Source organism: Urocitellus parryii, chromosome 1, assembly GCF_045843805.1.
Source record: "Urocitellus parryii isolate mUroPar1 chromosome 1, mUroPar1.hap1, whole genome shotgun sequence".
NCBI lineage: Eukaryota > Metazoa > Chordata > Mammalia > Rodentia > Sciuridae > Urocitellus > Urocitellus parryii.
The window spans coordinates 58,115,847-58,130,785 of record NC_135531.1 but is presented as its reverse complement, the minus strand read 5'-3'; the positions used below and the strand labels follow the sequence as shown (position 1 = coordinate 58,130,785).

The 14,939-nt window shown below is 39.4% G+C and overlaps 1 non-coding gene across 1 annotated transcript; it reads right to left on the bottom strand.

Moving 5' to 3' along the window:
* Positions 1 to 13,950: 13,950 nt before the first annotated feature.
* Trnaa-ugc (transfer RNA alanine (anticodon UGC)) lies at positions 13,951 to 14,020 on the bottom strand. The gene has a single exon. It is a non-coding gene; the product is annotated as a tRNA-Ala (tRNA).
* Positions 14,021 to 14,939: the final 919 nt, after the last annotated feature.

Below are 14,939 nucleotides of genomic sequence, written 5' to 3'. Positions count from 1 at the left end.
CCCAGTCCCAGCTGGCCTTGAGCCAGTCATTACTTCTCTGGGTCTCAGTATCTCCATTTGTAAAATGGGACTAACAACTACCTCTGTATCTTGAGAGGTATTGCAAAGAAAGAGTTCCTGATTATGAAACCTATAAATCATTTGCAAATAACAGGATTAATGCTATCCTTCCTTGCATTTATTTTTACTTTTCAAATTTTCCATATTCCCTCCCTTATCTGCAGAGGCCCAGTGCCCTCTGACACCCTTCCCCTACCCTGACAGGCTCTATATTCTGGGTCTTGCTTGCTCCCTCTATATCAGGAATATTTCTCTTTTAATCTCCCTTTCGAAAGATGTGATCTCTATTAGGGATCAACTGGTCAAGCTGAGAACCTGTTTTTCCCTGTACTGACTCTGAAGGGAAGTGCTCCAAGCTCCTGGTAGAGACATGGAATTTTTCAAAGCAATTTTAATATTGGCCCAGGATGGCTAGAAACTCACAAGAGAGAAGATACAACTTTTGTCAATTTCCAAACATAGGGGGTATTGATTTTCTTGATACCACCTGGTTCACTAGAAAAAATAAAGAAGTCTGCTATGCATCTGTGTTCCAAACTCCTGTACCGTCCCTACTCCTCCAAAGTAAGGAAACTGTGAACAATATGCCTCATCTATGATTGTAAGAGACCTTGATTTGAAACTTCCTACCAGTGGCAAGTGGGTTGTTGCTCCTTTATTCCTTTCATATACTTCAGGTACTTCAGTTGGCTAAACTGGAATCACACTCTTTTTTGGGGGTCCTGGGGATTGAATTCAGGGGCACTCAGCCACTGAGCTACATCCCCAGCCCTATTTTGTATCTTATTTAGAGACAGGGTCTCCCTGAGTTGCTTAGCGCCACACTTTTTCTGAGGCTGGCTTTGAACTTGCGATCCTCCTGCTGAGATGAAATCACATTCTTAAGCAAGCTCAAAATATCCACGTGAAGATTGTTGGTGAATATTTGTTTAAATCCAACTCAGTTTCTTTGTATATCCCTCAATGCTTGTGGGTCACTTTCCTTTGGCCACAATCTGGTTTATTCTCAAGAAATTCAAGCTGGGATTCCTACGGACCTAAACCAAACCATTAGATAACCATGCTGTCTCGAAATCCTATCAAGACAAGTGTCTCTCACTAAATGGGAACAATATTATTTAAGGACCTGCATGAAGCATCCCTGGATACTGCACTCACACCTCCACTCCCAGTCCCCAGGGGTTCCAACCCAGCTCATACAGTCAAGGTCAACCTGAGAGAGGAGAGCTCTTAGGGTCAAAGCAACTCCCTAACCTCAGCTTACCCAACTCTCATACACATCTATTCTTAAAAAATGTTTTACAGATGAAATCATTTCTCAAAAGTTTAAGGAAAAAAATATAAGGTGCAACCCAGAGAGTTTAAGGCCTAGTAAGGAAGCAGATGATAGGTTCAGGTTCAGGGGCTGGAGAAGGGTTGATGCAGATACCAAGAGGAGAAGGGCAGAGCCGGTGCTACTGCTGGGTGTGCAAGTAGGGACCTGGGCCTTCTGAATGAGTCTCCCGTAGTAAGCATGAAACCTTCTGTGGCACCAGGGGCACCCGCACTCTCAACATTCTTTAGCTGAGGAAGTCTTCTCAAACTTTCCCGAGCATTGGAAATAACAATAATTCAAGAATCTATTAAAAGGTCATCACATCTCACACCCAGAAATAGATCAATGGGTCTGGATTTAGGGTTCTGCATTTTTACCCCAAGATGATTCTGACACAGGTGGTCAAAAAACCTCACCTTGAGATCTAGCCTTTGGTCTGGTTAAATAGAGCAAAATGTGCAATGAGTGACTTGGGAGCACTGGGCCTTGTGAATGGGACTCCCATAGTAAGCATGATCCCCAGGGAAGGTGTGAGTGAAGATCCTTGGAGAGAAGGGTGTTACTCTAGAGAATTCCTCTGGCATGTGATAACTGCACTATATATATGCCAAAAAAAGAGGTGTTATGGTGTTGAGCAATTACTTTTAGAGGACTTAAAAGAAATAATCTGTGATCCCTGATTGCTTGAAAAATTGAACCTCGGGGAAAATGTCTAAGTACAATACCCATAAATTAATAGCAATGAATAGTTGAGAAGATTAACTAAATTCGCTTCAAAATGAGATGGTTCAGGCATGTCCCCAACTTTACAGGAAAAACATTTCTTTATTTTTATTTATTCCTACAAGATAATAAATTGTTTACAGCATGATTTGTGTTGTACAACAAATTTATACTTCAAACCAGCCTAACATTTTAAAAACATATATAGTAAATATGTTGTTCATTATATTCTCTTGACCATCTCAAAACATCATATTTCACCAATGATTTCCTTTTTAGGGAATTCAATTTTGAAAGTACCTAAAGGTAGTAATGTACATCCAAAAAAAGTTTTTCCTAATATTCTATAAGAATATCATACCTTTTCCTTGAGTTAAGACCATATAGGCCAATATAAAATACTGTTAAATAGTTGAGTATGTTAAAAATATTTTAGTAAGACATAAGGAAAAACAACAAGAGGTCCCTGATAGAGAAGAAAAAGAAAAAAGCTGGGAAAATTTTTATTTCAGAGGAAAATCTCAACTCTTGAGTTATATCCTGGCAACTATAGTTTACTTAATCTAGAGTCAAATTCATTTCACAATTAAAAGTCTTTAAAATGTTCTGCTCAAGAACTATCTCTGGAAGCACAAATCACTACATCTGTCATTGAGTCACATGCAATGTCAGGTTGAATTTTTGTTTTTTAATGATTTTATTTTGGTCTCAGAAAAAAAAAAAAAAAGAAAGATCGCACAAGATAGAGAAGTTGTCAGAAAAATGAGCACATTCCAAAAACCAAATAAGCTGTCTCCCAAAAAAGCATCACTTTCTTTGTTGTTTATCATATGCTAAAGTGATTTGCATATTGTTATTGAAGGTGGAACTTTCCATTGCATTTCCATTATCTCAAGAGCCAGTGGCTACCCTCTTCCCATTCTGCTTGTTGCTATGGAAACAGTGATATACAGTAGAACAAGGAATAAAGGTAACAGGTTCTAAACAGAGATAATAACAAAAGAGTCACCTGGAAAGAACATGAAAATTGCTTTACACTGAGCAAAATATTTTTCAAAAAACAATTTTATTATAAACTATATTTATAATCTGCCCTACAAGAATAATATCTGGTTATAAATATACTTTAGCCATCTTTATTCCAAGTGATCTTATTTTTAAAACCTAAATAACAATCATAAATGTTACACAGCTTGAATTTTATTTACTTGGTGGTCCTCTCAACTGTTAAATGACATTTAACTATTTTTGTATAAAAAGAAACTAGTTTCAAATTTGCCATGCCACATTGATAAAAATCGCTTCAGATTCCTCTCACAGGAATTTTCTATGGCTTAAGTTATCAAAGGCTGTGGTTAACCTAGGAAGTCATCTTATTCTGCTTCAAAACGTGTGTTCAAGACATCTATCTTCAGCTCTCTAAACTTTATTCCCTCCTCTGGAAAATAAGATGATATGACTTATATTGCAAAGTCCTATAAAGATTTTACCTAATAAAAAGTTGGGCACGTATTAGGCGTTTAATAGATGCTAGCATTAAACTTGGTTTCCTTGGCACACCCTAGATGATTGGAGCAGACAGTTTAAAGAACCATAGTGGATGGCTAGGCAGTTGGGAGAAAAAGATCTGGGCTTGGCTAAAAATTACTGTGAAAAATCCATAAAGTGGGTTATCCACACCAGCAGATAATCAAGCAATGCTGTGCTTGAAAAAGAGCCTCCCCTACCCATTCAAGATAAAAATGCTGGTGCGCATGATAATTCCAGGTTGCGGTCTGATGCTAAGCACTGGTGATATTGGCTTCCCCTCAAGCTCTACTATTCAGAGTGCAGAAATATCACATTATAATATCCTCCCTGTGGCAAAGGCGATTTGGGAGCAGTGCAAACTCCTCCCTTCTTCTCTCCACTAGCGTCCAGACTGCTAAATATTTGGTGCCAGTGGTTACGGTTGATTCCATTTCCAGAAATGCAATGCAGCTGGAAAATATTTTTCTCATAGTGGAAAAAGGCTGCCCTGTTACGTATCTTTTCAGCAAACACAGGAAACCATTATGATACATATAGAAATTAACTTTAATGCAATGTAAAGCACACAATTTAACAACCCAAATAGGAAATAAAGGCCATGTTGGTACTATCGTGAATTTGTCCATATTTCACATTGTCATTTGTGATTACTAGCTAGAGGGGAAACTCATCCTTTTTTTCTGTCAGTGTAGCTGGATAAAGTTAGAAATGTTTTGGAATCATGAACTTAAATTTGTTAGTGTAAGTTCTGTCCACTCAATCCCTTTAATTATTTTATAAATAACAGAAGTTAAAAAAAAAAAGCAGACTGACCTTTATATTTTTGTTGCTTCTATTTTTACCATGTAAATGGGCTAGAGGAACTAAACACCAAGAATTTACTCATACTTAATTTCTTCCTAGCTCAAGAAATCCTGGTTCAACTTAAATTAATTGTATTTGAATAAAACCTCCACTTATAGGTGTCTACAATGTGTCATGAAATGTGGTAGACATTCAAAAGACATGACCTTGTTCAGTTCTCAGAACAACCTTGTGATGTAGGTATGTTGTTATTTTACAAAGGATGACATCATGGCTGGGAGGGCCTAAATTAACTGCTTAAAATCAGAAAACTAGAAATTGTTAGAGCAAGGATAAATCTTTTAATTTCAACCCAAATGTTCTGTCTTTTTTATTTTGGTTTTTTGTTTTGTTTTCAGATCCAGGAATTGAACCCAGGGGTACTTAACCACTGAGCCATATCCCCAGTTCTTTTTATTTTTTATTTATAGACAGGGTCTCACTAAGTTGCTTAGGGCCTCACTAAGTTACTGAAGCTGGCCTTGAACTTGCAATCCTCCTGTCTCAGCCTTCCAGGCCACTGGGATTACAGGTTGTGCCACCATGCCTGGATACCCAAATGTTCTTTTTTCAAGCTCCAATGCAGTTTCCCTAAAAGCTGGAAGCCGATCTTCCGTAACTTTAATCAGAGCTACTCTTAGCTGGCCTTCGCTTGCTATGATGGTACATTATTTTTCCTTCCAGTAAGGTCTATGACACAGATGCATAGTCTTCTATGCCAATCAATTTAGTAGAATCTCAAGAGCAGGACAAGGCATCTGATTTTTTTTTTTTTCAATCATACTGGGGATGGAACCTAGGATCTCATGTATGCTAGGCAAGCACTGTTCCACTAAACTATATCCCCAACCCTTAGGCATCTGATTTTCAAAGTAACACAGATGATTCTAATTGTAGCCAAGGATGAAAACCACAACTTCAAGATGCAATATTATATTGACCCTTGGAAGTCACTGACTGTTAAGTCACATCTTTATTTCAGGATGTCAAAATGGGAATAATAGCTAAAGAGTATTACAAAACACCAGGGATTATATTTTTCTGGCAATGTACTTATTTGCAATTTGCTTTGCAAAGTAATAGTACAAACTCTGCCCTACCAACAATGAATATAATTTCTGTTTTCCTAGATGGATTCACAACAATTGATACTAGCAGGCCTTTTGAAGTTTGTCTCAGGTGGATGTGAAATAGCATCTCACTGCTGCCTTAATTTGCATCTCCCCACCCCAATTATTCATGAGTTTGAGAACCTTTACACTGGTTGTTGGCCATTTGCCTTTCCTCTCCCTTGAATAGCCTCCTTTAATCTTTTTCCTTTTAAAAAAAAATTATTGTGGTGTAAAATTATTTTTATATATTTTAATATTAAATAATATCAAATATTCTGGATACCTGTTGTTTGTTGAATTTTAGAAATTGAAATAAAATTCCCATTGATATTTATTTTTTTAGCTCATTTACAGTGCTTTGTCATGCACAGAAGTTTACTAACTTTAATATGGCCAAATGTACAAAGTATTTTATTTTTTTTTCAAAGTATTTTCTTTATAATATATTTCTTACATATTTTCTTTAAGAAAATCATCCCATTCCAATATCTTAAAATTTTGGTCTCCCACTTTTTTCCCCTTAAAGTTTCTAAATTATAATTTTCATAGTTAGCTCTTCAATCCACTTGGACACTGGTAAAAGTCTCCCTCTCCCTTTCATATGGTTTTGTTTTATTTTTTTCAATATGGCTAGACAATTGTCTAAGTGATTTGTAATCCCAACTCTGTTACAAACAAACTTTAATTTAAAAGTAGAAATTTTTTAAATGGGGGGAGGAGCTCTATCTAAAGTTTATTTTAGAGACACAGATGTGAGAGCTGAGTCAACAGGCTGCAGGTAAGTAATAACTAATATGAGTTTCTATGATAAGATATCCAGAAAATATCTGTTTAAAAAGCAAAAGTTAAGCCACATTAGACTTTTTGGTGGTGCTGAGCAAAAATTTTGAATAGAAATCCTCCCCTACCCCCCAAAAAAGAAAAAATCAGGTATCTTCAAAAACAGGAGGTTAAAGACTAGAAAGTTCTCCAAGTCAACAGTAGTGACATGCTATAAAGGCATAGTCTGGGAACCTAAGGCCGGCTAACCAGAGACCTTAACTGAGACCATGGAGAGAGGGAGACCATAGCTGCAGCAGTCACTAAAGACTGACAGTGCTACAAGAGTGAACAGAGCCACCACTCCCAAAAAGTCAAAAGGAAGCAGATATCCTGTTTCACTTTGGCTTGCCTCAGAGAGCTCAACAGGAAGTGAAATTAATAAGCAAACTATAGATCATTATACGCCACATATACGCCCATTTACCTCACACTAGCACTGGGTTTTTTTGTTCAGCTATCAGGTTGAACTATATGAACCTGTCATTGCTCTACTTTAAGGGAAAATTCTGACTATCTGCACTTTCATGCAACTCAACATAATAAATAATATGAGTTGCTGTGATAAGCACCACCAAAAGATAGTGCCAAGCTAACAATTGTCCAGGAGTCTCTTCCTCAAGAGCTAGTCAATATAATGGAATTTTCTACTCAGTTCCAAAGAATCTCACTGGTGCTGGAATTATTGACTCTTCCCCTCCTGTGTCATTAGCATACTGGAAAAACCACCGGAAGTTGAGCTTTCTCAGACTAAACAAGGGAAGCTCCCTGACTTAGAAACTGGGTGACTTCTTTCTCCCGCTGATCAGGATTCTGGTCTTAAGAACATGGTTCTAGGCTGTCCTGTCCCAAAAGCTCACCTCTCCAAGGCATAAAGAATGCTTTTCTAGGGAAATGGCATCCTGTTCTGCTTACTCACCCTCAGCTGTTGGATCACTCTAGAAATGAGATAATAAGACAAGCAAAGCATCTGTGATACTAAACAAACAAAGCATCTCAGGTCTTTCAGAAAGAACAAGAGACCATTTTTCCTCCCATGACATCCAGTGAGGTTATCTTCAAATCAGTGTTCTTCCAAATGGCATTTCTAACTATTCCATACCAAACCTGTGGCTCAAGAGTCACTCTGGGTCACCTTGCCAGTTGTCAGCTGGGCAGCCAGCTTATCCACAGCTATATTCCAGCTTCTCTATACACATAACGGTGATTCTGATATTACACTGGATTTTTCATTGTGAAACTGGGAAATCAGATTATATCTGTGTACCAAGGAAAGGTAAGGAGACCCATTGAGCTGTGAATCTCTTTGGCTAGGATCCTAATGTTCGTGTATTAGGTTAACTACTGTCAATTTCAGATTTTCTTGTTTCCTTTTGTTGCCTGTATTTTCAATACTATCTCAGGCTAGGCCCTTTGGGTCATGGCTAATTTAATAATAACATTCTAAATGAAGGGAATTAAACTGAGAACTTTTCTCTTCTCTAATTACATGAAGAACATTCAAGTCATCCTAACTCCCAACTAATTTGAACACTGAACCTTAAAACCACAAGGTGAGTATTTTCCACTGCTCTGGGGACACGGTCTTTTTGAGTTTCCCTAGAGTGCATCATACCAGAAGAATGGTTTAAGGCTCCCTCTGGTAGCCAGAAAGTCTTCACAAATCATAAATGAGTGCTTCTTGGAGAATTCCAAGATTTTCCTCATTCTATGACAGAGCCACTCAAATTAAACATGATTGAGAAGAGAAAGATAAGACAAGAAATTATAGGTTTTCAGTCCCCCCCACCCAGAACTGTCTGACATCCTTCTGTAGCGTTCCCATACACTGGTCAGTATCACCTCACTAGAAACTGTACAACTGAGAGTCTTACAAAGATAAGAAATTCATCTTTCAATGTACCATCCAGGTGTTCATCAGATTCTCCCGGCTCTTTATCTCTTTCAGCATCTTATGGATCATTTTTCTCCGTCTCTGCATCTATAGTCTCACTAGGGATAAAAATATACTTTCAGGAAACTCCTGCAAAAGGCTTGGAAGAGCCACTGTCAAAACAACCACAGTTGCTCAGTTGTACCAGTTAAAATGCTTGGCAGCAGGTCATAACTCAAACTAGATGAAGCAAAATTCCACTGTTAGAACTGGCTTCAGACAAAACCAGATCCAGAGGTCAAATCACAGCCTAAAGATTCCATCCCTCAACTCTCCACTGTGTGACCTTCATTCCCATCTTAAGAGTGCCCAGGATGCAAGTCTTTTGCATAATAGGCCAGCCTCAAGGTTTGTCATCAGGAAACCCCAGAGTAGCTCCAGTTCTTCAATCTAAATTGTTTCCCTTTCTGTTTTGCAGCTCCTTGTTCCCCATGAGATTCCTTATCTTCCTTGGGCAGACATAACTATACCAGTAGAATGTCCCGGAAGGACAGATAGCCCAGGGGTAGAAGGCTTGGCTTTAAACTCAGCTCTGTTCCTCCTCTGTTGTAGCTTCTAGGACAATGCCTTTTACCTCTCTGGGCCTCAGAGTTTCCTTATCTGCAGAATGTCACTTCCTCTGTAAAGCTCTCCCTAGGAGGCCACCTTCCTCAAATTCTTCACCTTGCTCCCACGCAATCAGAACACGCTCTGCTACATGTACCCTCATACACCAGATACTGAGTTGGTAGCTTCTGTAGTGAGGGAATTGTCTTGTCTGTCTTCATAGCCCAGAGCCAGGACAAAAAACAAACAAACAAACAAACAAACAAAAAGGATGCAGAATATTCCATTCATTGATAGCATCAAAAGATTCCAATCTTTGAAATCGCATACTTTATCTGATCATTCCATTCCCATCTGGACTTCTCCCTAACTGTCTGGACCTACCTATTCTGCGTCCTTCCCTTCTCTGGAACAGCTCCTGTAATCCAATCACCACCTTTGAGATTTTCCAGACTACCCATCTTCACACCCAATTCTCACTCCTCTGCATTACTCACTATGTTCCATATGATCCCAAGAATCCCTTCCTTCCTCTCGTGTGCAATGAAAATGCCTTCACTGCAACTTGATCTTGCCAGATATCAGTTTTTAAGCCTCAGCGCCTGGCTATTGCAGAATCATCTTAGCTTGCAAAGTGCCAGAAACCAAAGGCTGTGCATCCATCGAGACAGCGCCCCGAGCACAGAGCTGTCTCATAAAGGCTTTTAAAGATAATGAATGGTAACGACATTCAGATGGGTTAGGCTATATGTTGTACAGTATATGCTCCAACTCCAGATGAGCGCTGGGATTAATGTAAAAAGTCAAATTCAGTGATTCTCATTGGGAAAGGAAACTCACAAATGTACAAAGAGGAGCCTGTAGTTTGAAAGAACGTATTTAATATGGGCAGATAATTTTACATATTTAGAAAATATTGTTGAACTATTATTATTTAAAGCATACCCTATAAAAACAGCAGAGATGAGATTTTAACTCAGGGCCATTCTTCAACCTAAATTGTTTCCCAGCTAGAAAGACAGTAAGTACAGCCAACTTGGGCCTCAACCAGATTTGCACTTTGTCATTCTGCATCCCTGAGTGGGGAAGGACCCTGTCCTATCCTTCAAGACTTCAGAAAAACCTTGTCCCAGATCAATGAGGTGAGCAAGGCTTTCTCTTTAACAGTATTTAAAAAAAAAAAAAATTGTCTAGGCACCAGGGCTCCCCTAACACCGGAACAAGAGTCAAAATTCCATCTCCTCCCTTCAGGCAAAGCTCCTCTAGGGTTCTTTTCTGAGTGCCTTGGGGGTCAAGAGATTCCCCTTGACAAGCAGCTCTAGCAGATCTGCTTGTCTCCCAGGGCTGTGAAAAGCCTTCAGGAAGCCAATAAAGACTTTCAAATACCTCGTGCGTGCCAGGTGGGATCCAGACCAGAGTTGCTATTTGTTTTTCCTATATAGTGGAGTCTTAGACAACTGAGAGCAGCATCCGGTGGCTTGAAATACAGTAGGGATAACAGGCTACTTGACCCCCCACGGTCATCTAGTAATGGTTATTTTGTTGACTTCACAGATCCTGGAGCTGTGTTCCTCCCTTCGTGGCTTGCAAAGTCATGTCTCATATCATATTACGTTTTGTGTAATGATTTTGGAAAAGTGTCTTACATCATCTACTCCTCGATGTTAGGAATCACTTTCAAGAAAAAGGCTCTGGGGTGAGATCTCACACTTGGCAAATCTAAAAACCGCTGTGGAGGCCTAGAAGGCAGAAATAAAAATAGTTTTCAGGGCAAATTAGATCATAAATTTTGGTCAGATATAGAACTGGCCTCAATAAAGGCCTTGCTAAGTAAGTTGTAAGCAAAAGAAACTGGCACATCACAGTGATTTTGAGGAGTGTGTCATGCCCTGAATAAAGAAAACCTGAGCTTCCATCAGGTAGCCCAATTATAAGTACTATAGAGATAGCATTTTTTGTAACATTTACCGATGAGATAGTATTGTTTGTAACATTTTTTAAAATTAATTAATTAATTTTACAGTAGGATGCATTTCGACATATAGTACACAAATGGAGACAACTTCTCATTCCTCTGGCTGTACATGGCTCCATGAGTGTAATCATACATGTATATATGCTAATGATGTCTGTCTCTTTCTATCGTCCTTCCCATTCCCACAGCCCCACCCGTCTCCTCTCTCCCCTTTATACAATCCAAAGTCCCTTCATTCTTCCCTGTACCTCTGCACCACTATGGATCAGCATACTGATGAGTTTTTTGGTCTCAGTAAACTCTTCTTCTGGCTACCTCTTTCCCTAACACCCACCATTTTCCCTCCATAAAAACTGGAGTTTGAGGCTGAGTCTTATGACAGAGGACAGGGCAAGGTACAGAAGAAACAAAGCAACCACATTTCCAAATAACAGTTTTAAAACTTGTGGTAGAGACAAGGGTCTTAAAAACCAAGGCCCTCTGATAGGCAAAAGCCAGGGCTTTTAACACATAAAAAGGTTTTCTGAGTTCCAAAATCTTGACTTGGAATATCAAGACCCAAAGCCCTGAAGGAATCTACACATAAAGCTTATCCATCAATAAGGGTTTGGAAAAAAAACATTTTCTTTTCAGCAGGCAGAGAGATTTAAAATCTTACTGGGAGAGAACTGAGGGTTGAGAAAGGAGAGGAGAGCCATACTACTGTTGCTGTGACAGCTGATCCCTCCCCCATCCCACACCTCCTCGGCCCTGGCACTGAGGAGGTCCCAGAGCAGAGGTGCCCTGCTTGAAGTCCCAGTGCACTGAGAGGCTGTTTGCCACCAACTGTCCCAGAGGGTAAAGCAGAAAGAGCCAGTCAGGTGTCTGTGGCAAGTCCACTCAAAGGGCAAGAAAAGAGCCACAGCTCCAAAGGATTCTCCTGATTGGAACCAGGAGAGTGCAGAGTTGGGGAGGGAGGGTTCATGCTATGGGCTGAATGTTTGTGTCTCCCTCAAAATTTATATGTTAGCCGGGCACAGTGGTGCACATCTATAATCCCAGCAGCTCAGGAGGCTGAGATAGGAGGGTCGTGAGTTCAAAGTCAGCCTCAGAAAAAGCGAGGACCTAAGCAAGAACCTATCTCTACATAGAATACAAAATAGGGTTGGGGGTGTGGCTCAGTGGTTGAGTGCCCTGAATTCAATCCCTGCTACCCGCCCCCAAAATTTATATGTTGATGTCCTACTCTCCGAGGTGATGGTCTCAGGAGCTGGGTCTTTGGGAGTGAAGTCATGAAGGTAGAACCCTCATGAGTAGTATCAGTGCTCTTATAAAAGAGGCCCAAGAGAGATCCCTTCAACCTTTCTACCACATGAAGATGTGTCAAGAAGGCCCTGGTTTGAACCAGGAATAGAACTTTCACATTTTATCTGTCCATGTCTTGATATTAGACTTCCCAGCCTCCAGAACAGTGCACAATAAATGTGGGTGGTTTAAAGGTACCCAGTCTGGCATTCTGTGATAGCAGTCCAAATGACTCAAGTAGGCCACACAGACATAGCAGTAAAATCCAGAGGCTGTTGAGGCCAGTAACCCTTAAAGACCACAGGACCAATACATTTCACAGAGTGCCAACCCCCAGCCAGAGGACCAGAGAATTCTGTATCTGTGGCCTTAGATGTCACCTCCAGGAAGAGGAGAGGGTGCTGGAGCCCTGCAAATGACAGGGTTGTCACTAACTGGACTCTTCCTCTTGAACTGGCAAGATTACATTTTCAGCCACTAAGGAGAATGGGGTCTTGAGGTAGAGACTAAGTTCTACTGCTCGTGAATTAGTAGCCATTATATAGCTACTAATTGAGCCAGAAAGGTATTAGGTTTCACTGAAGCAATAAATAAGTCTAGAAAAAGAATAGGTAGAATAACTACAATAATGCTTTTTTAAAAAAAAATTTTAATAGCACATAATACAAACCAGCGTACTGGAAATGTAGTCTGTGGTCCTATCACAGAATACCTGATACCTCATTAATTTTCCTAGTATCAAAAGTTTCTATTCCAGAAGTTTCCTTGAGTTATATAACTCTTTAAAACGTCTAGAAAAACTAAGTGAGGCTGAGCTTTTCAAAAAATGCACCTTTTCCAACACCTAGCTTTTGAGAGAGGAGGTTGTGTGCTTTTGCTATCCATTGTAACACAGTCACAGAGCAGGGGGCTGGCGCACAGTGGCCTCATTTGTTGAATCAATGCAGAAATGAATGAGTTAATGTGATCAGACTGGTGAGCTCAAGTCTCTCTCTCACTTTGACAGTCTGCAGCTACATGAGTCACATTTACTTTCCTACATGATGGATGACAAAGAACCCCTGGAATCTCAGAGAGTTTAAACTGATGAATCTTTGCAGGAACCTAATATGTTTCCATTCCATTAATTGCAGGTCTAGTGGCACAGGTACATTTTTACATGTATATTAATTGAGTTTATCTAATACAGCTCTTGATCTCCGAAACATAATTATCAAAGCCATTAAGTTATTCAAAACCTGAACATTTTCACCTCTGTGGTGATTGGTGGAGTGGATCAGGTACAGCCCTTTAATGTTTACAATTAACATTTAAATGACTATATAGAACTGGCCATTGTCCTTTAAGAAAAAATAATCATGGAAAAATATTCTACTAAAATAGGGTAATGCAGATGCACATGCTTTCTTTTTTCCCAGAAAAATAAGCCTGCACAGGAATTAATTTATGTCTACAATATAACCTTTTCCCTGAAAAGAGTAACAAAAATACAGGCTTTTGGTTTTTATCACCTAATTCATTGCTCATCTCTGCACATTGTGTTGCACACATAAACATTTTCTTTTTTTTTTTTTTTAGAATTTTAATATTTATTTTTTAGTTCTCGGCAGACACAACATCTTTGTTTGTATGTGGTGCTGAGGATCGAACCCGGGCTGCACGCATGCCAGGCGAGCGCGCTACAGCTTGAGCCACATCCCCAGGCCCCACATAAACATTTTCACAGATTTATAGCTATCTATATAAACACCTTTTACTCTAGCAGGTTCTAGTGTGTGTGTGTGTGTGTGTGTGTGTGTGTGTGTGTGTGTGGTGCTGGGGTTTGAACCCAGGGCCTTGTGCATGCAAGGCAAACACTCTACCAACTGAGCTATTTCCCCAGCCCTACATTTTTAACAATTACAGGAATTTCAGATTCTTTTCTCAACAAAATATGAGCAAAATCACTTCAAATTCTTGTCCTTCATCCACCAAAATCTCTTACACCATAATTAAAGTCTTTATCAGCATCACCGTGTGCTCCACAACAATCTCGTCCTCCTAAAAATAAATGCACAGGGGGGAAATTCCTCTCCATGATAAGCAAACAGCAATTATTATTCCCTGTTATTAAAATGCTCTCAGCTAATTGCACAGATACCAGCAGAGAGATTACCTTAAAAGGATGGATACCAAAGGGAAGCTTCTCAGAGTTTTGAACCTTCTTTCTGGTCCAATTTAGAGGACAGTTCACAGAGAGGTTCAGTAAATATTTGTGAGCAACCATTAGCAGTGAGTAAACAATTAAACGCCTGCAAAGAAAAATGTATTTGCAGAATTGTAGAAGAACTTCCCTTGATAAATGCTGAAAAGGAATTATTTCAAAATGAAAACAACCCTAAGACATCCACAGAAGAATACTACCAACCACATTTTCTAAGCATTCTTTGTTGTATACACAGTGTATCATCCTGGCCTATAGTTATAAGAAGCACATGTTTAAAAAAAAAAAAAAAAGAAAGAAAGAAAGAAAGGGAAAAAAAATCCTGCATTTTTATTTCAGGGATTATTTTACCGGAAACAGTAGGCTTAGCTTTTTTTTTTAGCATTTTTCACATTTTAGTCCCAACAGAAGTGGGATTTTGCTATTTGTCCTATTTACTATGTACTGGTAAAGTGCCATGTGCCAAAGTGGGCCTGTGTTCGACACTGTACTTTCATGGACAGGGTGGGGGAGATGAGAACATTCTGAGATTTCTCTTCACCTCCAAATGACAGAGATGAAGCCAGCCAGTGAACATGAAGTCGCTTGGAAGTCAT